Here is a 15,872-nt window from a genome sequence, read left to right as displayed (position 1 = left end):
CTTTGATATTTAAAATTTTCATTCAACCAAGATTAATTAAATTACTAGCTAGTTACTAGTATAAGAAGTTGATGAATATTAGCCATTGATCTTTTGTGGAGGGTCTAGATTTATTGAACTCTATAGAGTTCAACTCTAGAGGATCCAAACCCAAGAAGTTGATATACTCTCAAAAGTCAATGGGGGGTTAATCAAGTCAATTAAATTAGGATCAAATCAAAATCAATTAAAGATAATTTTGTATTGAGATCACATCAATAAGGGGTTAATTTTGTTTCAGGAATGGTTAAGTAAATAAGTAAAAACTCAATTCAGGTCAAATTTATCAATATTTCTACTTATATTCACTAATAGTCAATTTGGACTTATTGATAGATTAGTAGAAATTTTTTTATTTTAATTTTTAGGGGAATTTTAACATTTTATACTAAATCAATTCATATACTAGGTATATGTCTTAATCTCTTAATCCCATTTTTCTAAAAAGAAAAAAGAACTTAATCCAATAAAGTTAGAAATTTTTCTTATTCATTACTTCCTCAATTTCTTTTCGGTTAACATGTTTCTTGAGTCACGTTTGTCAATGCACGGAATAAACCAATAATATCTTTAATTATTGATAAACAAAATTTTGATTTTTTGAAAATATATATTGCGACTAATTTAACAAGATCCCACGTGAGATGACTAAAAAATCAAATGTTGCATTTCAATTTAAAAATAAATAAATAAAATAAAAAAAAATCGTTAAATAAAGTATTTAATTTTTAAAAAAAGTATATTGATTTTAAAAAATGTTACCCCAATCAAATTATTGCATTCAAATTATATATACAGTCCTGTAATTTTGGAGCTAAACAAAAAAAAATCTCTTGCATCTCCCTGATTGACCGGCCGACAATAGCCGGCCTCCTTGTTTGTCGCATTCTACATCTATTTATTTATTCATAAATTAATGTCACTATTGCCTATTATTGCCCTTTCACTCGGACAAAGTTTTTTTTCTTAATATTTTTTTTAATACTACGTATATATTGTTGTAATTTTTGAACACGTGTTTTTTTTTGTGTGTGTGTGTTGTTCTCTTAGGTTAAAAGGTAAGGTTAATAATTTCTTGTTTCCTTTTTTGGTTGTGCTAATGATTCAAATTCGTGATTCATGACAACTTCTTGTACGATTTGGAAAGGTCAAATCAATGTTTGAATTAAGAAATTGAATTAAAGAACTAATTATATAACTAAGAAGATTTAAAATTTGAAGGTGTACTTGATTTTCTTGTAATAAAGTTTACAATGTTTTTTAACATGATGGTTTTACATGGTCAAAGTAAAAAAATTAACAACTATGTCATATTCTTTAACTCTTACAAATTTACAATCATTTCCTTGGCCCCCTTATAAATTAATGTACATAATTACTCTTTTTTTGTTTTTTTTTTTTTAATATTTACAGATATTATGGCTATTAATACCTTCACATATGGACAAACTCTAATTTTAAATGTGTTTGTTTTCTCTTTCTATACGTTTCATACCTTTTTGGTGTTTAGAGAGCCACAAGGGCGGGGGTGAGAATCGATCCCAAGATCTCCTGGAATCGGGAGGGAAGCTCTAACCACTTGAGCTATCCCTCACTCTATACGTTTCATACCTACTCGCTTAATTAATTTCTATATTAATTAACTTTTTTTTTTCCAAGAAAGATGATCAGATTTTCTCGAAAAAAAAAAGAAAGATGATCGGATAACATGAAAGCTTAATACCCCCCCCCCCCCCTCTTTTCATAATGTTTGAATTAAAAATTTCTCTTTTTTTAACTCTCAACTCTAGTAGTCCATACATTTAACTTTTACTATAATATACAAGTGTTGAGGTGTATTTATATTGTATCTTGTTTTATATATATTTAACTTTAATACTATGTACATGTAACTCTAATATAATACTCCATACATTTTAGAACTCAAATTATATTTTATGTAACAAATTGAAGCATCATCCTAGACACCAGAGTTTTGTCTCCAAACACATTCATATAATGTATAAAAAATAAAATGTGCATATATTATCATACATATGCAATTCCACACATTACATCAGTTACTTTTAAAAACAGCTTGTCGTTGTTGCTTTATTAATTTGCTAATATAAATTTTTAGTTAATCAAATACGAAGTATGTAAGAAGATATCATATTTTCTGAAACTACTTACTTTTATGAGTTTGACAAACGTTATATGTAAGCAAAATAAATTCCTTATTAGAGAAGCAAAAAATGTGTAAAGATGAAAAAGCTTGTAATTTTCTTATAACTTAACTTAGCTTCATACTGATTTACTTTAATTTTGAGATGGCTAAGAACTATTTTTAAAGAAAATAAAATAAATAATATGGTGCTGAATATTTACAAAATACGGAGTATGAGGGTTAATATTTTAAAGGAAAAATTGCTCCCATTAATCTGAACTTTGTCTCGTCCGCAAAAAATAATCCCAATTTTCGTTTATTATCTATCACTCCCAACTTTAGGGGGTATTAATTTCTATTGCACGGTTTGCACCTAAATGACTTGCAACCGGTTAATCAGGTAAACAATGCTGACATGTGATTAATTGCACACGTGTCGCATCATGATAGGTTTAAAAAAAACAAAACAAATAAAAAAACCCACGCACAGCCACCTCTACCACCCCCACCACCCTCAATTGCCGAAACCCTAACCCCGACCCTCAATTCACCAGAAAACGGTCGGACAACCTCTGACTTCCACTAAAAACCAACAACCTTCCTCCACCACCCATCATAGACCCTGGAAACAACCTTAGCATAGCTGTTTTCGTGGCTAATTGACGGTGAAGGGGTCGTTTTCGTGGTTAATTGTCGGGGAAGTGGGTGAAATTAAGGGTGAGGGAAGGGAAAGGGATGGGTTTCAAGGGTGAGGGAGGGATGGGCGCCGTTTTCTAGCAACGTGGGAGGGGTTTTAGGGGGTGGAGGAAGGAAAGGGGTGAATTTCAAGGGAAGGGGAGTGTTGGGCGGCGGATCTGGGGTTTTTTGGGTGGTTGTTCGATGCAAGAGAGGGGTTTTCGGGGGTGGGGGAGGGGTTTTCGGGGGTGGGGGAAGGGAAGGGGTGACTGGGCGGCGGTTTTCGGCAGCAGGGGAGGGGTTTTTGGGGGTGGGCGCGAATTTCCGACGGGGTGGGGGTGGTGATGGAGTGTTTTCCGAGAATGGGGGGTGGTGGCTGGGTTTGATAGTTTTTTTAAAAAAAAAATTGTTTTTATTTTTTTTTAACCTATCACGTGTTGACACGTGTCTAGGTAACCTGCTACATCAGGTTGGATGACCTGTTAGGTGCAATAGAAATTAATACCCCCTAAAGTTGGGAGTGATAGATAATAAACGAAAGTTGGGATTAATTTCGGCGGATGAGGCAAAGTTCATATAAATGGGATCAATTTTTCCTATTTAAATAGTTAATTATGGTGAGAAAGCTCAGAAAAGTCGTTATATAAACAACTCAGATTTAGCATTCAGCTACATAATTACTTAGTACCCTATTAATATTATACGGATTACAAGTAATCATTAGTAGTTTATTGATCTACGTAAATGGGGAAAGAAAATCTCATAGCAATTAGCAACCATCAAAATCATACAGCCGTTACTCGATATAGAGTAGTATATGTCACTACATTTGCATGATAGATGTGAGGTGTTACAATAACTACAATCATAACGTACTATTCATTACAAGTAATAGAGATGAAAAAGGTTTGGCCCACAAACAAGGTCGAAGGAAGTTTCATACTAAAACCAATTATGATAGTACGTAGGAGAAACTCCTTTAATATCCGAAGTATACCTTATAAAGTGGAAACATTATTTCTCAACTTTCTCTAATATGAGACACTCACAAGTGGGTTATAATTAATTTCGACAGTTGATTATATATATGTCAAGATATTTGAAATTTAATACTCCGTATTTCATCATTCTAGTAGTGCATGTACATACAATATATAATAAATATATTTTGAAAAAACGGGTGTACTTTATAACTTTAAAGTAACAAGTGTTTGCTTACTTGGTACTTGTCTCATTAAGTTTTGATGATTTCAAAGACTTAATATGTACTTGTATTACTATTGCAAATCAAAGAATCCTTCTTTCATGACTAACGAGCTGTTCAATATAATGAAATGATACTTGTATGGAAATAAGATAAGAAGTACTCGTATATCACAATTTAGACGGCCGTCAATTATTTATTATTTATATAAACAAATGTATTCTTAGAAAATAAATTATTTATATCATCCGTACCGAAGACATAGTTGTATGTAGATGTCTTTGATTTGGGCAACTAAAAATAAAGTAACTTATTCTCGAAGAATGAGATAATGAGATGTAATTATAAGCAGATCAATACATTGAACAATTCAAGAAGAGTGAAGTTCATTCATTCATATGTATAAAGAAGCTTCACTTTAATTTGGTAGCTTTTTTTGGTTGTTTTGAGTATAATTCTGGATTATAAATTTACACTCTGCTTGTACCCTTCTACATAGCATGTGGTGAAATAGAGAATATGAGAAACTGTAATTATACATTACTAGAGTACACCCGTGTTAAAGCACGGGGTATATTAATCGTATATATATGTCAATGTTTTTATGGGAGTTATTGAATTTGTTTAGTGGAAGTTATAGAGTAAGATTTTATAATGAAAATGAAAGGTTAAAAATAAATAAATAAATAAAAAGAGAGAGAAGGGTAAAGTTAACAGAAATTGAGGATTAAGAGTTTAGAGTGTTGTGGTTAAAAATTGGAAAAATGTCTTTTAGATTATATAATAGATGTGTATGTAAAATGGACGCCTTAATATTGATAGTTAGGGGTAGACGTAGTAAACAAGATAAATGTTAAATATGAATTTATAAAAACAAAATACTATGGAGTACATATATTCATTTTTTTTAGACCTTGGAGTACATATATTCTAATATTCATGCCTACAACAATAAAATATAAATAATAATAAATCATTAAATAATGTAACAAATGGTGAATCAGTAATTTTAGAGATACCATAATCATTAGCAGATTTATTTTGTAAATTTTCTACAAAATCACATACCTATAATTTAATCCAAAAAAAGTTTACAAAGTAATTAATGTGTTTATAAAATAATTGTACAAGATTTGTACCTTTATTAACTCTTATTTAAACATCTTAGGTACGGAAACAAATTGAAATTCAAAATTTTACTCCATTGTTATGAAATTGGAAGGAAGCATTAAAAAATATGTTTATGATTATTGCCACAAGCCATTTTAATTATCAGTGGGTGTTAAGGGGCTTTAATATGGTGAGGTGGAAGAGACATAGTTGACTACTGATCAACGGGTGCTGCCACGGTGGAGTGCAAAACACTGAGAATATACTGTTTTATTCAAACTTTTTTTTTTTTTTTAACTATATATATTTTTTTTATATTTAAATAATTACTCCGTATTATTTTTCTGTTTAAAAATTCGACCAGCTACTATACAAGGTAGAAGAGCAAAAATATAGGAAAAAAATTTGAGGTTCGAGAATAAGATGACACTCCGTGAGATCGTAAAAGAAGTTTATAAAAAAGGATTTAATTAAGTAAGTTTCTTTAAAACCGTTTAAAACGAAAAGCAAGTTGAATTTTCAAAAATAGAAGAATTAGGCCCGGCTCACTTCATCTTAAAAAGAAAATATGAAGTATATTTAGTAAAAATAACTTCAATTCGGTAAAAATAAGTTTATACATTTCATTAAATTATAAATTTGATTTAGTATAAAGGAGTTAAGTTCAATAAAAAATTAGTAATTTAAAAGAAGATTTATACTCACAGTTCAACAAAAATAATTTGTGTTTAGTAAAATTAATTTCAGTTCATTATAAATTATTCAAGTTCAGCATAAAAATAGTAATTTAAAAGAAGATTTATACTCACAGTTCAACAATAAAATTAATTTTAGCTCATTATAAATTATTTAAGTTTAGCAAAAATAATTTCAAGACAATAAAAAAATTTCAGCAATAATAAGGCTCCGTTCACTTCACCTTATTTTTTGCTGAGTTGAAATTAATTTTATTGAACAGAAATTATTTTTGCTGAACATAAATTAAATTTACTGAAATGAAATTATTTTTGCTGAAATGAAATTATTTTTACTGATCCACTTTTATATTTCATCTTTAGAGTTACTGATTTTCACTAAAATGAAATTATTTTTACTAAATATTACTTCGTACGTATTATTTTAAGGTGAAGTGAACAAATGTTTTAAATGGATCAATTTGTTGTTTTCTTAAGTTATGTGTCCACACTAACATCCCAAGTATTATGAGACGGAAAGTATAAAATTTTCAAAAATCACAATAATTAAATTTAAAAATAAAAATAGAAGTGCACGGTTGTAATCCACGTGGGGGTGTATGTGGCCACTTGATTTGCACAACCATACAGCATGTACGGTTGATAGAAATAGGCAATCCTTTTCCCAAATTCTGACTTTAATCAGCCTGGATCCGTGATTTACGGTTATACCGCTCTTTCTCTGTAGTTTTCCTAGCTACCCTATTGGGTGAAAAATTACAAAATTCACACCCATAACCAAGGACATCATAATATCTTATGTTTAATTATTTGGTTTAATGATTTTCCATTTTATTTTATTTGCCTTGTAACCATTTGACGTACTTTTAAGTAAATTAATTATCGCTGTTAATAAAAAAAAAAAAAAAAACAAAAGCAATGCATGGTTTGTACATCCAGCCATCTAGGTGCATCATGTGCATGGTGATTCGGTTAAATAATAATAAATAAATAAATAAAATAATAAAAAAACAAATAACATTAGGTTTTTGAAAAAAAAAAACATTTAGGTGGTTAAAAAAAATGTTTGTTTTTAACAAAAAAAACATGCATTTTTTAAAGAATATAAAGACATTATATTACAAAAAAACATGAAAAATTACATATTGATGGAAAAAATCTTTACCAGAAATATCATTTTCCAAAAATAGCTTTTTCTCTCTCTAAAAATTCAACTTTCCATGATAATTTTAGTTTTCTATCTTTAAAATTATTTTCAACTAAAAATAATTAAAGATTTTATTTTCAAATTAATTAAATTTTAAAATTCTAAATAACATATGTTAAAAGAGCAATAAATTAAAAAATATATGTTAAAAAACATAAATTAAAGAATATACGTTAAAAAACATACGTTAAAGAATGTAAGTTAAAAAAATATACGTTAAAGAACATATGTTAAAGAACTCATTACCTCAAACGAGCCAACTTCAAAGAACATATTTTGTATTATTGAAACCCAAAAACATGTTAAATCAACATATGTTAAAGAACATAAGTATAGAAGAACATATTATCAAACATATATAAGTATGTTCTTTGTCATACTAAAGTATGTGCTTTCGGTCTTTCCGCCTTCTGGATGCACCGTGTGCATGGTGCACCCGGATGTACAATACTATATTAAAAATGTAAATTAATTATGATGGGCTTTTAAGTAAATTAAAGTGGTTAGATAGCTACAAAATCAAAGTGAATTGAACTAAAAAGAAAAAAAGAAAGTTTACTACTCCTTATAATAAAAAAAATTAAAAAAAATAAAATAAATAAATAAAATTGTTGGATAGAACGTTTTTATATATTTTTTTTATTTTTAACTTTATTTTATATTGAAAATGTTAAAATAAGTGTATGCATTACATTGACATAAAATGCATGAAAGGTAGCAAATTTTGAAGTTGTTTATAGAAAAATGAAAGATGTTCTTTGTGGAATTATGGTAAGTTTCAGCTCCCTTTACATAGATAAAATGATTTATCTGTTTTTCTGAATAAAGTAAAACTTTTTCTTTGAATTATACTCCCAAAACGTGAGAGAAATATATTTTTAGGTAACTTTTATTTTAAGATAAATTGCATCTTTTTTCCTTGTAGACAATATTTGATCCAAAGACTCAAATATCACTTTGTTCTAATATGTATTTTAAGTCTTTAACTAACTAAATTAGATGGTAATAATGTTAACATCCATGCTTTATAATACTTAATCCGTTTTACGAGAGAGATTATTATATACACTTGGTGTACCGTAAACCTATAAGTATATATTCTCATTTTGATAATTGTTTTTCATTTAATCATCAAATGAAAAGCAAAAATTAACCTCGGATTACTTAAATGTACAATGTATCCGGATGTATATAACAAATTATATTTCTACGAGTATGATAGCTTATGACATAAGGATTAGGAGTTACCTTAATTAACAACAATTTGTCCTCCCCTCGTGTGGCATGAGATGTGGGGTTACCATTGTCGAGCATTGCTTTCAATGCTAACTCTTTTGTTTTGTTTCATCTTACAACAATTTATTTATATCAATCTCCGAGTTTGTTCGATCTATCAATTAAATAGTACACCCATATTTTTGAGTTTGAGAAGGAGCATGGGTACGAAGTTGAAAGGTGAATAAGTGCATTAATTCTATTATATGAGGTTTTTTTTATAAGAGTGACATTTGTCTAGTTAAAGATTCATGCCTTATCTAGAAGAACTACTTTTAATTCTTTTATTCCTTACTCCGTTTTATTTTTTCTATGAATTTTCAAATAAATAAATTGACAATTGTATCTATTATATTTACCGATTAATTTAAGTATGAGGCTATGAGCATGGAATCCAAACTTTAGGTCTTTAGCTACCTCTTTATTCCTAGTTAAATATATGGAGTACGGAGTAATTACATATTACTTTGGTGTGTATATATATAGACCATAATTAGCTATATATATGAATTGAATTTATTAAGGGTCTGTTCACTCCAGCTTAACTTTAATTCAGTTCAGTTTAGTTTAGTTCAGTTTAGTTCAGCTTCAATCAGTTCAGTTCAGCTCCTAATTTCATTCTCTCATATAATATTTATTTTAGCTCAGTTCAGTTCAGTTCAGTTCAGCTCCAATCAGTTTAGTTCAGCTCAACTCCTAATTTTATTTTTTCATAAAATATTCATTTTAACTCAGTTTAGTTCAGTTCAGTTCCAATCAGTTCAGTTTAGTAAATGTGAACATGCCCTAAGCTTATTGTTATATAATGAGATTAAAATAGCAAAAATCCATTACTTTCTTAGAAAGGATTGTAAATCATATCACCAAAACTTTTGATCAACACAAATACACAATCTAACAAGGAAAAAGCTAGGTTATAGTGTTAGGTTTCAAGTAAAGTTAATTATTAACAAACTGCTTACAAATTTTCGGCCTAATTTCTGTTGTGTTTGTAATGTCGTTTGGTTGATGAGGAGGCCATGCAAAACTTTTCTATTGTATATTGAGCTTGATGAAGTCATTATTAGTTCCCCAGGTGGTGAGATTAGGACTTTAATTATTTCATACAGATTAAAGACTAAAGCTGGTACTCTGGGTCAAAAAAAAAAAAAAAAAGACTAAAGCAAGTACACAACCCATTGTATTCAAGAAGTTATTTTATGGAGTTATCCTTTCGAAGTTTATTTAGAATAATATACTTGTTTAAAATAAATATGTGAATATTGTATATAGAATAGAACACCCTGTATAATTTATACGAATTGACTAGTTCGTTTAATTTATCTTTATGGTTTTTTTTTTTTGAAACAATTTATCTTTATGGTTTGTACTCCCTCCGTCCCCCAAATGATAGTCACTTTTGGGTGAAAATCACGAAAATTAAGGAGAAATAAATAAAGTACATGGGAACTAAAACCCAATCATTTGCAAAACAAAAAAAAGAGAGAGAAACTCATTGTCATTAAAAAGGGAGACAACTCATTCAATTAAGGCACAAGTACAAAGGCAAATATGAGGGGATTTTGGGAAGCACAGATAATACATCAAAAAAAAATGAGGGTATATAGGTCATTTTATGTTATTGTATGGGACCTAAAATTGTGAAATGTGACCAACATTTTGGGTGTCCAAAAATGAAAATAGTGACTATCATTCGGGGACGGAGGGAGTATTAAATAACAAATGATTTTTTTCTAAAATAAAAAATAAAAAAATACTCCTTAAAAAAAAAAGAGGTAGGTGTTAGAGATATGAGATATCGGAAAATATATGTATGATATATTTTCCGCAGATATCATTAAGGGAATAATATATTTAGGTTTATGATATGTTAAGATATTATTTAGTGAATATATCATTAGGATATATGGTATATCTTTTGGGAAGATTATTTCCTATCTCATGAGCATAGGTTTTGTATAAATACTCAACTTACTGATAAAATAATAATCAAGCAATACAAAATCTATTCATTCTCTCTTCTCTCTAATTTGTCAGTAGGGCATTACACTTTGAAGAATTAATGTACCAAATCAATTCCTCAATTGCACATGAGATTCTAGAATTATAAGAGAAACAAATTTATTAAAAAAATTATAGCTCCAAGTCTTTTTCTTGAAAATTACATTGATCCTAAATCCAACAAAAATAAAAACAAAAATATTATACTTCGTATAAAATAAATTCATAAAGATACGACCGACTTTACTAATAAAAATTGCAACTGGCAAAAGACTACAAAATTAAAGATGAAATCAAGAACAAGTGGAAACATACAAGGAAGATTATGCTATTCTGACAAAGATGTTACTAAAAAAAACAAGTTTAATAAAATGAATGAAGGGTTCAAAAATTTAAGCCAAAAAACGACGCAATTTTCAAATGTGGAGTTTCGTCATGATTCACTCACAAACATTATGCAGTAAAATTAGGCGTTGTTTAAGCTATAAAATTGGTTTGAAATATATGCTCCACTACTTGCTACGAAAGTACGAAGTACTAGCAATTTAGCAAAGCATTGTTTTTGTTTATTTTTTCTTCTTTTGGATACAAATAATTAGATACTAAAAACATTACTATAAGATTTTGCGGCAAATATTTTAAGATACTTGTAGTGGGACTTCAATGGCATTAACATTGCCATTTATTTGCCCATTTGGCTATATATGGGGCTAGTAATGTAGTATCGCAAATACACAAGAGTCTAAAGACGATTGTGGATGGATCGGGTCGAATTGGAATTTCACCTCAAAAGTAAATTTTTAGTGTTGGCTATGATCGACCTAAATTTTGGATTGGAAGTGTTCTTATCGATCGGCTAAGTTTTAATCTTGTTGATCTCAAAAACCTAGTCTTAAAAAATACTACTATATATTATACTACATATGTATTTCATTAGTGAAGACGAGATTTAGCTAGAAAAAGTTCTAACAAAACATGTGTTTGAGCTTATTTCGTGCTACACTTAAACAAATCAAGATTGGTTGAGAACTTAGAGAAACAAAATAAATAGAATTATTTGCGCTAAACAAAGACAATTGATGTATAGGTCACTCGTCTACTTATTATGAGTTAGTTAGGCCAAGCCAACCGTTCACTTACAACACTTGCAAAGCATGATCATACATTGATTTACATAGTACAAAGTAATGACTCATTTAATAGCTTAACTAAGCTTTATTAGTTTCTCTAATTTAATATAGTACAAAGTAATAATTAAAAAATTCATAACACTCGAATAAGTTTATTACCAAGGATCTTGCTAACGAATGTCCTCGGACGGTTAAACATTTAAAATACTCCATATTTTCGGAGTAGTATTAATTTTGGAAAGCATACCAAAATTACGCATCAATCGGTGCAATTAAGCTTCATTTAATTTAATATTTCTATTTTAACTTATCTTATCCGACCCAACACCCTAGAGGCATTTGTGATCGAGCTTTTGCCTAATATCAATTATAGTTCACTTTTACGTTATTTAATTCCATAATATTATTACATGGTCTACATACATTATATTTGGCGCTCACTTTACAATCATTAGCTTAATTTTAATTAATTAACCACCGTGGGAAGCAAGTCCATTGTATAATGATCTTAACTAATTAAAAATTAAACAATTAATTGGACAAATTGTTTGTGGGTACTAATGCAAGGATCCAGCAGCAAGATCATCATGTTGTGACATGCATTATAAATATATTAATTATATATACAAGTAATTATATATAGAATTTATAATTGTCTCATTAATGTAATGTTTATGCTTTAATGTTGTTCCAAATGGTTGTTCTAAAGTTTGCCGTTAATGAACGTTATTAGGTCATTTTGCCCATGTGTATTGTTGCATAGTGCACATGTTTATCTATTATCACACTCGCATGTGGCTTTAAGGTTAACCTTCACTCATAAAATCATCACCAAATTTCCAAATGTAGGATTATAAATTATATAATCACCAAATACAATTAGAACTATTTCGGTATCTACAACGAGACCCATTGTTGCGCTATGTTCACTTATTTCAGGTAAATTAATTTTGGACAGGCTAATATAGTTTTTTTATTCGAATGAGTCGCAAAGACAAAAGATAAGAGAGCATAGCTAAATTAAAAAAGATTCATATTGACCTATTAAGGGTCTGTTCTCTTCAGCTTATTTTCAGTTCAGTTTACTTCCTAATTTCCTTCTCTCATAAAACATTCACTTCAGCTCCAATCAATTCAGTTCAATCCAATTCAGCTCTGTTCAGTAAATCAGTTTAGACCATAAGTATATACATTACATATAAAGGTATGATCTATATCAAGATTAGACACAGATAAGAGTGCCTAAATTAGTTTATCATCTAAGATAAATTTATATTCGTATAGCATGCGTTAGGTTGGTAAAGAACTAAGAGAAGTTCACATGTACACTTTTTGTTAAATGAACTATTACGAAAGGAATATATTTTGTGTTTATAATAAACTTGTGAAAAAGTGGATGCTCAACTAAGCTAATTTAATTTGAAATCTTTTGGAGTCTATATTATTCTTTGGAATGCATTATCTGAGGTTAAAATTTGGCCACATTACAAAACTGTATATTCCACATTTCCACCTAACGAATATTAAAATATTAATTATGTTTTTATATGATCATATCAATATATTTTCCACTTATTTTATACTAATTTGACATCTTAGGCAATTAGACATCACTTTATTTTCCAAAATTAAAGTTGAACATAATTATTTCTACACATCAATGGACTAACATAATTTGCTCGAACCAAATTTCAAATTGATCTTTAGGTTAAACTATTCCTCCTAATCATGTTGGGGGCACCAATAGTCTCAAGGATATCACAAAGTGACAAGAAAACTTGATGATGAAAAGTAAACTTAGAAATAGACATGTGTTGAAATTACAATTATCTTCTTAAAACATGTTCTATATCATACGTAATGTACTACTTTTTGGGGAGGATTTTTATTAGGCCCACAAAGATAAATTAGATTGTTACCCTCTATCATTTTTAAGGTTTATGGTTCTAAGACTTCTAACTTCTAAGCTCTCTTCTCCTAACCTTAACTCCCTCAACTATTTGGTCTAAATATTTGGTAGGAATTTTTTTTTAATATGAAGGCATCACCTGTATTTCTGGGATAATCCTGATGATTACTTTAATATATACATAATAGTATTAATTGAACTATATAGATCACTACTCGGAGTTATATATCTACTTTAACATTCAAATGCACAAGAAGTTTAAATTTGAGTTTGGTTTGCATGAGTGAATGAAGTTAGGTCCTGTTCACTTCACCTTATTTTTGTTAAACTTAAATTATTTTTACTGAACTGAAATTATTTTTGTTGAACTTAGATTATTTTTACTAAACTGAAATAAATTATACCGAACTAAAATTAATTTTTTGCTGAACACAAATTAATGTTACTGATTTTCTATTATATTTCTTCTTTAAAATTATTGATTTTTACTGGATTGAAATCAATTTAACTAAACTGAACTTATTTTTACTGCACTGAAATTATTTTTACAGAACTGAAACTATTTTTACTGAATATTATTTTGCAACATGAAGTATATAGGGTCTTATTATATTTCTCCGTAATTGCTTGTCTAACCTCCTTAGATAAGTGCAAAATTCTCATGAGTTTTAACTTCCTAGCTCTACTCAAACAAACAATTTCATAAGAGTTGGAGTACTAAAAAGCGAAAGTTAATAATACGTGCTAATTACGTAGCTTAGAATTGTAATGTTTAACCAAATGAATTCTAAATACTGCAGTACTTTGTTCCATCATTATTAACTTATATTTAAGTGTGTTAATTCAAACCATTACAATCATAATTGGGGTCCCCATAAGATTAAACTAAGTGTGGGACCATGGTTTGAGCTATAATTAACTAATTTGACAAAATTAAAATAATAATAAAAAAAAAATAAAAAAAAAATCACATCATTGAGTCAAAAATTAGTTGCTAGGCAATCTTTTAGTAACGGGTAAGGCTATTAGAAGTATGTTGTTGTTCGACAATCGTTTTATATCTTTGACTAAAACAATATTTTGCCGCATACTTTAATCGGTACCTATCAAAAAAACAATATTGTATAGTAATACAAAATATGAAAACAATATTAAACGACGTCGCATTCATGGCGTTATGAATTTTGTGATTTCCTCTTTTGGCACTTTCCAAAGGGAATATTGAAAATACTTGTGAAAAGTCGTTTTCTTAAGAAAATTAGTAGAAAACATACGATTTAGTCTCGTTCTTAGAAGTATTTTTTTAATTAGGTATGCAAATATCTTAAGTAGACAATTTCAATCCAAACACGTAGATCTATATATATATATATATTAAAATCCAAGGCAAAAAATGTAATCATGCCACGTGTCATCATTCTTGCCACGTGTCATGAATTGATAAATGATGTGGGTCATGTACTCATGTGATTCATGTCATATTAAAATTGATCATTAATTTTTTCCTCACAAAAAATTAATGCTCATAAATTCTTATTTTTTTAACCCTCATTCTTTCGTTTGCTCATCCATACTTTGAAGAAATTTATAATGGTCGATAAAAATTCCTTTAACAAATAAAACAGACTAATATGAAGTATAAAAGTTAGGTTACTACATATTTCATAATGAATTTTGATAGTGTTTAATAAAAATTTTAAAAAAATATTTTTTTTAAAAAAAAAATTATAAAACCACCAATAGATTTCACTTTAATTTATTAAAGTTTTTTTTTGAAACAATTTACTATAGTTTTTTATATAAAAAAATAACCCGGAGCATCGCCCGAGCCTCAAAATAGTTGATAAGTTATAAATATGCGCTTAAATAAACAATAGTTGTTCATTTCAATGGACTTTTTATGAGATTTGAACATGAGTACATAAATTAAATAAAATCTTATACTAGCACCTTGTCAATCATACTCCGTATAAAACAACTACCACTAGTGTTGGAAGAAATTAAGACGTTTTTTTCAACATGAATTTTTCTTGTTTTTTTTTTTTTTTAAAAAAAAAAAAAATGCTTTTACTTTAATCTTGTTACTAGATGGAACTCTAGAGGTTGTATTGAGTTTGTTTATCTTGGTGTCTTCCCTCAAAACCCTTATAACTTTTGAAAAATTGGATCTTCAATGATGTAATATCATGCCGTTATTCAAAAAATAAATTAATAAAAAAAGACGGTCAAATATTATCATACATCATTCAACTCAACCTCTCTTGCTATCTTTTTTTTTTTTTTTTTTAATTATGTTTTTTTTAATGCTCATTCAATTTTTTTTCGTTCCAACTATAAAAAAATTGAAGAATTCACAACTAACCTATTCTCATTGCTGAATTGAACTTATTAGAGCTGAACTGAACTGAAATGAACTTATTAGAGTTGAACTGAACTGAATTGAAATGAATATTTTATAGGAGAAGGAAATTAGGAGCTGAA

Source organism: Chenopodium quinoa, unplaced genomic scaffold, assembly GCF_001683475.1.
Source record: "Chenopodium quinoa cultivar QQ74 unplaced genomic scaffold, ASM168347v1, whole genome shotgun sequence".
Lineage (NCBI taxonomy): Eukaryota > Viridiplantae > Streptophyta > Magnoliopsida > Caryophyllales > Amaranthaceae > Chenopodium > Chenopodium quinoa.
Note: the sequence above shows the minus strand (reverse complement) of the source record.